The sequence below is a fragment of the Cucumis melo genome, chromosome 3 (genome assembly GCF_025177605.1).
Source record: "Cucumis melo cultivar AY chromosome 3, USDA_Cmelo_AY_1.0, whole genome shotgun sequence".
NCBI lineage: Eukaryota > Viridiplantae > Streptophyta > Magnoliopsida > Cucurbitales > Cucurbitaceae > Cucumis > Cucumis melo.
In genome coordinates this window covers 11,143,361-11,150,584 of record NC_066859.1, presented here as the reverse complement: position 1 = coordinate 11,150,584, position 7,224 = coordinate 11,143,361, and the positions used below count along the sequence as shown (strand labels likewise).

The 7,224-nt window shown below is 33.8% G+C and overlaps 1 long non-coding RNA gene across 1 annotated transcript; it reads left to right on the top strand.

The window, feature by feature from the left end:
- Positions 1-470: 470 nt before the first annotated feature.
- On the top strand, positions 471-6,806 carry LOC103488677 (uncharacterized). Its single transcript, XR_001762522.2, has 3 exons — positions 471-602; positions 1,011-1,087; positions 6,655-6,806. It is a non-coding gene; the product is annotated as an uncharacterized LOC103488677 (long non-coding RNA).
- The last annotated feature ends 418 nt before the right edge of the window (positions 6,807-7,224 follow it).

Sequence of the window (7,224 nt, the reverse complement as noted above, 5' to 3'; positions counted from 1 at the left end):
AGACTCTCTATTACAAACTTAATAAAATGAAAATCACCAAAAACAGAGTTCAACGAAGAATGAACAATTTGAAGTTTAGGGACAATTTGGTAAATATTCAAAAAGATTCAAATTATTCTTCGCACGCGATCCACCCTCATGTCACAAAATCGAATCCCAATCGCATATTATTTTTCAACAAGATTTTTGATCCCCAAGTCAACGGTTTGAAACTCACCAAATGCAAAAATAATTTAGAACTTTTTTTGTCTCAACCCGCACGAGTCCACGTTCCCCATTCTCGTCACACCACATGCCCCCATCATATGATGCGTGTGCCTCCGACGTCCCGTGTTTGAACCTCGACCTCTGCAAATCATATGATGCGCGTGAGTTAGAGATCCTAGCTTCGAATCGTGATGACGGTTATCTCAATTTATTTTCTATATATACCCTAATTTTCCTAATTTCTTGTCAATTCTCCAATTCAACTCAATCTTTCACGAGAAACTCTCTCCAAATGATTTTTTCCCAAAACTTTTCCTCTCTTTTCTACCATATTTTCTCCCAAATTAATTCAGAATTTTTCTTGAAATCTGATGGAGGAGTGATTATCAATTGAGGTAAGAGATTTGGGTTGAAAATTTCTCTTGAGGGATGAATTTTTTTACAAGAATTACATGTAATCTTCTTTCCTTTTTCAAGAATTCGTATCTCGATCAAGATTAAATATTGATCTCAATTTTTCTTGATATTAATTCTACATCCATTTTAGCAAATTTTCCTGGTATGTAATGTCCAAATCTCACAAAATAAATAATCGAATTTTCTTCATAATTCTTGATCTATTTTCGTTCCTGATTCAAAACTTGATTGAGATTGCTGGATCCAATTTGATTTCTCTACCTTTTGTATTCAATTACGTTTTCTTTCTTGGCCAAATTAATTCTTTTGAATTCAATTTGCAATCTCATACATAAGAATGTGAAATTAAAGAAATTTTACTAATTGATCTTCATTCCAATTCTCAGGATTAATTTCTTGGCATCATAATTGCATAATTGAAGCAATTTCTCCTGTACATATTTTACTCTTGATTTGTAAAGAGGTATGAATCTTGATCCATTTAATTCTGTTGATTGACAATTTAAACCTGAAAGTTAAATATATCAAGAGCATTTAAATCTTTTCGATCGATGCTTGAATCTTAATCAATCTTTGCTTTGCTATTTTCATTTTTTGTTTTCTATGATAAAAAATCCTTAAATTCTCAATCTCTCTTACCTCTCTTTAATCATTTGAGTGAATCTTTACACATTTTACACATTCTTCGCTTTGAATCGGAAACTAATACAAATTGCCTTTTCTCTTTCTTACTTTAATTTCCTTGCAAAATTCTTTTAATACATTCTTTTCAAGTTAATTCAATATTGATTCTTCCATTTATTCCTTGGGTTCGATACCCCGACCGACTTGCCAATTCTTTTATTGCTGAGTGAACATCCATCTTCAAAGTATCCACGCTAATAAAGTGGGGCCTTGAAACACCTAGATTGATGATTATCTCTTCATTACTGAGTAGACTTAAATAAGTTAGTAAAAACCAGCACAAAACAGACTTATATAGAACTTTCACCAGGATCATCATCACCACGAGCTACTAAATCATCAATATTGTTTGCTTTTTTCTTCGACAAAAGTTGTGTAACAGCAGATTGTAAAGCACTTTGCTGCTGCATGAGAAACTTCTCTGCATCGCCAGCTAAAAATGAGGTTTCTATGCATAGTTTCCATAAAATAATACCAATCATCACCAAATGTAAAATAGCAAGCTACAATAATCTCAGTAGACATTAGCAGAAGCTTTTGTACTCATTAACATTTTCTTGTAACAATAACTTATCCAAGTATTTTCTACTACACTCTTATTCTAAAGTCTAAACCTCTCACCAAAGGGAAAAAATAGTTCATTTGTGAACTACATAATCTGGCCTCCAAACTCCAATGGGATCTAGTAGGCAGTAACTCTTGATGATAAAAATTTAGTTCAAACTCAAAACCAAGATCATCTATTTTTAGTACAACAATTTGGGATGGAGTTTTAAACATTTGACCTCTTTACCAAGAGTATGTCTTGTGTTAGTTAAGCAATCTTCATGCTTGCAAATTATGCCCATATGTAGATTACTGGATATAGAAAAAATTGATTTCTGAGTAAACAACTTTGAAAATGTCCAGATAGTCGGTACAGAAGTTAAACAACAATAAATACTACTCTCCATTGTTTACCTATCATAAAGCATTTTCAGAGTCCATCTTTTAAAAGGATAAACCAACGTCATCTTCAGGTAAGATGAATGTGTGAATAACATACCTGGCCTAGGAGAATATCATACATGATGGCATAAATGAATTCCGTCTCTGCAAAAATATCAGGTTAGTGTTACACATGTTTGGTGTGAGTAAGAAAGCTATCCGGACAGAATTAGCCCAAACTTGAGAAACAAATGAATTATGGACAGTCATTGTAAGAGAATAACTGTCATCAAACCTAATCCTCGAGCAGCTATAAAGAAAACGCTAGAGTACCTTCCATTTGTTGCTCAATAACCTAATCCTCAAGTACATCCCCGATCACATAGAGGTCGAACAACACAACAAACGTAAAAGAATTCAAAAAGCTACAAATTTAACCTTAATAATGATACTACATCAAAGGCATAACTTGCTCGCCTTTCGGGATCCAAATACTTAAGTTAGGTTATGATTTATATCTAATCGTCTTGTTTGCATTAATAAAAATTTATCCTTAATTAAGGTGAGCAATATTTCAGTGATTTCGCCACACATATTAACATCTTTGCTACTTATGTGAAGAAACGAATTTGGCGACAAGATTGCATTACTACAGTCTCCTCACTGTTTGCTTAGTTAACTACATGCTCTCACTTGTCAGGCAATTGTGACCAATATCATTGTCTTTATCTCGAATACAGAATGCGTTGACATCCTTGTTTAACTAAACAAAACTTATAAAACAAACAATAAGATTTTCTAGTATTAAAAACACATTCCAAAACTCATGAACTAATTAAGAAGATTGAACATGGAAAATATAAGAGAAACGGGAGAATGAAAGAAGAAATGCATTACTATTATAAACATAACTTTAGGCCTCTCGGCCATAGAATACATTGTACCAAGCAATACAATATAAACAGAAAATGGAATACAAAGAAATGCATGAAGCCTCAGAGTATAATTTCTCAAACTCCAAGGCTATGATTTTTGCTTGTTCTTAAGGGGGAAATAGCAGTGGGAGAACTTTCTCTCTCTCTTTGTTCTAAGCTCTCACCTAAAACTCAAGAAAAGTCAAAAGAATTGATAATATGAACTTGCAATCTAGCCAAAGAAAGCACACATTATTTTGAAGTAGAGGCCTCTATTTATATATAAGGAATGATTTTCATAGGACATCCACGCATCATTAATGCTCCTGAAAAGCTGTAATAGGACTGCACAGACGTTCTTTTGTCCTTTAGCTCACATTTGCACCAACAAAATTTGTGTACTAATGCATCAAATCTCCTAGCTTGATTGCTTGTCGCCGTGTTGGTTGGATGCGTCTCCTCGCGCAATGTTCTATCCCCAAGCTTTACTTCTTTTTTGCTACTATAAACTTGAAAAAATTTCTAGATTCTCAATGTGGTAAGCTTAAGTCTCAAAATTCCATTGTCCATTTCTAGAAAATCTTATTTTCAATTTTTACAAAATGGTTGTTGTCCTGAAAATTCTTGGTTCTTTTCTTTTTCCTACAACAACTCTTATTACTATTATTTACGTTAGACGTTGAGTGGGAAATCCTAAGTACTCTATGAGTCTGTTCCTCTCCTCGACTATAATTCTCGTGGCCACTTATTTACATACTCTTAGATTTAGTTAAAGCTTTGCTTCTTATTTTTGGTGAGAAGCTGCAACATAGGAGTGCTTATTTCAACTAAATTTAGAATAAAAGAATAAGTTAGTTTTTCTTGTTGTTGTTTTTCTTGTTGTTGTTGTTTTTATTTCAAGTTTCAATCGCTTGAAAATGAAAAGTTATTTTGATTTTTTGAATGCTTGAGCTCGGACCTCACACACCCTCAAATCTAGAATGCAACAAGGTCCGCATCATGAAAAAGCGAATGATAAGATGAACTTAGAAAAGTTTACAAAAATAGTTTGAGGTAAAGCTTGCTCGCCTAAAGACTACAATAAATATTTACAAAGTTCATTTTGTTAAACAAAGTGTCATCTCTAGATACAAGTTAAATTAAAGTTGGCATAATTTTTATCATGAAAGCTATCCTTGCGAAGAACAAAAAATATAACGCGAAGAAGGCATATATGATACTAGCGCCAAGAAAAGCATAACGCATAATATAGAAGAAACATAGGCTTGTAGAAATTTGATTCATGAAGCGATATATACATATTACAAAAGAACACAATGATTATAAAGGAAAACGAAAGAACTTTACAAAAGATAGCACCCCCAAATGTAGTCTTCTTGGTGGGAATCAGACACGTTAAGGGCTTAATGGATTGGAGAGAAAAGGTTAGTTTTTCGCGAGAGCTTAAAGGGCACGCAAAAGTTTGAATGAGCTTCCTCTTCGCTATTTTTAAGTGAAGAGTGATGAAGGTGTCATCATTACAAATTCCAGGCATTTAATGCGATTTGACACAAAGTCGGCACGTCCTTTCGGGAGTAGAAGTGACCATTGCATTCAATGTGACGCTTTGGAATTCCACCATGCGAGACACAACTCCCTAGGCGATACCAAATTTTGGGCAGGAAAATATGTATCTTATAGCCTAATTGTATGTCGCATGCCTTTTATAGGCCACTTTTTCTTGGCGTGAAATTTTCCCTTAGATTTGATGGAAAGCATAGCATGCGCAACAGAAGAAAGAATCAAAATTTACTCTAAATTGCATCTAAACTATTTGATGTTAACATGCTTAATAACTACCCCAATGAAAAACTTACCTTCAAAGCTTCCCGTTCCTCGAAATCTCCTCACGACCACAATCCTCGGACCACCACTAGAGTTGACCCACTATTCTCTAGATTTAGAACCAGGTTGTGAGACCCATGAAGGAAGTTGACAGAGGAATGGAAATTGGAGGTAAAGTTTAAGGGTTGAGATTTTTTTTAGAAGAAAAATACGTTAAAAATTTATGTAATTTAAAATTACTAAAAATGGCAAAAGTCTTTTACAATTTGAAAAAAAAGCTTGTTTATAAACAAATTACATGCAAAAATGCATGTAATTTGTTCATAAAATCTTCACACCTATTTTTCCACTAACCATTAGTGGAATTTAGTGGGCTAGATGTCTACATCTCATGTAGCCACTTATCTCAGTAAGTGTTAGTGGGATTATCCAAGAAAATGTTGGATTTCCCCATTAACTTAGTCCAAGGGCATTATGGTCATTTGACCATTCAAGTTAAAATCAAACTTGTTCTTTTTCAAGTTCAAACTCAACATTTTGACTTTTTACCATTTTGTCCATCACAACTAATTTCAATCTTTCGAGCATGAATCCGCGCTCATTTTTTCAAAATTAAAATCACAACTGAATATAAAAGCTGGTCAAAGTTTGACTTTTCAAAGTCAAAAGTCAACTGACTTTTTACAACTTTGATGATTTTCTGAAGCTTATTACCTCACATCTCTCATGCATGCTCATAAAACTAGGTTAACTAGGCTCAAGAACTGAGTACGATCTCGAGGTAGCAGGTATTCCGTAAATCATTAATGTTGTTAAGCTGCACTCACCCATGTAGATCTAAAAATAATTTCGTTTGAGCATAAGTTCATAGTTAGCTCAGGATTGAGATTAAGTTATTAATGTCATCAAAAGTCGAAATAGTCATTTTTATATAATCAACAACTTTATAACTTAAAAGTGATTATTTCATAGTTCCAATCTTATGTAAACTCTTTACATAGGATGCCATCACTTCCATATCTCTACATGAACGATTTAGGATCACATCGTTTGCACTAACTACAAAGCGGGTCGCATCCATAGTGTTCCCAAAATAAGGCGTCTAACCTTACTCACACACTGTATAGACCATTTGAGGTATATATTCGAACTTGATCCACGTTTATGTCTCTACGTAAAGTTCAATCCTATACTAGATAGTCTCAGGATCTTAGTTTATTAGATTCAAGATTACAGTATTCTATGTTCACTAAAAAATCCTCAATAACCACTTTATTGAGTAAAATATAAATTTAACTACAAACTATGAGTTTTAGTACATAAATTCCAACAAGATTCCCCTCAAGCACAAAACAACTATTCTAAGCTAATTAAAAAATAAAGAAAGAAAGCAATACATAAAGCAATAAAGAAAGCGGTAAAAGAAAGCAATAACAAAATAAAAGAAATAACAAAGTGAAAAGAAATAAAGAAAAACAAAGCAGTAAAATTGATGCACAAAATGCGATGCATTTACATTGAGAATAATCATGCAATAAAGTACAAATGCATCAATGCGTTTAAGGTAATGTTTATGAAGTCAATTTTACATTAAATCCATAACGAATTTAACTCAGTCTTCATCTTCATGGTATGCCTTGAGTCTTTGATCGTTTACATTAAACACATTCTTTTCCTCTAGGGACGCGATCTCAACAACACCATGCGGGAAGATCTCTCTGACCACAAACGGTCTAGACCATCACAAACAAAGCTTACCCAGAAATAGAGGTAAACGCAAATCGAAAAGTAATACTTTCTATCTAATGTGTAATTCGCTTTTACGTATGCGGCTGTCATGCCATGCCTTTGTCTTTTCCTTGTAAATCTTAGCGTTCTCATAGGCTTAAGAACTCCACTCTTGAAGTTCATGTAGTTGCAGTAACATTGCTTTTCCTGCGACTTGATTGTCGAAGTTTAACTTTCTTCCACGTCCATAAAGCCTTATGCTTCAACTCTAGTGATAAATGGCAAGCGTTCTTGAAGACTAACGCGTAGGGAGACATTTCAATAGGCATCTTGTACATGATGCGATAAGCCCATAATGTTGAGTCTAGGTGATCATCCCAGTCCTTGCAGGATGAATTAACCAATTTTTCTAATATTATCTTGATTTCTCTATTGGAGGCCTTCGCCTAACTATTTGTTTAAAAGTGGTAGGTGGTGGCAAATTTATGGTTAATGTTGTACTTCACGAGCAGTTTATCCATGA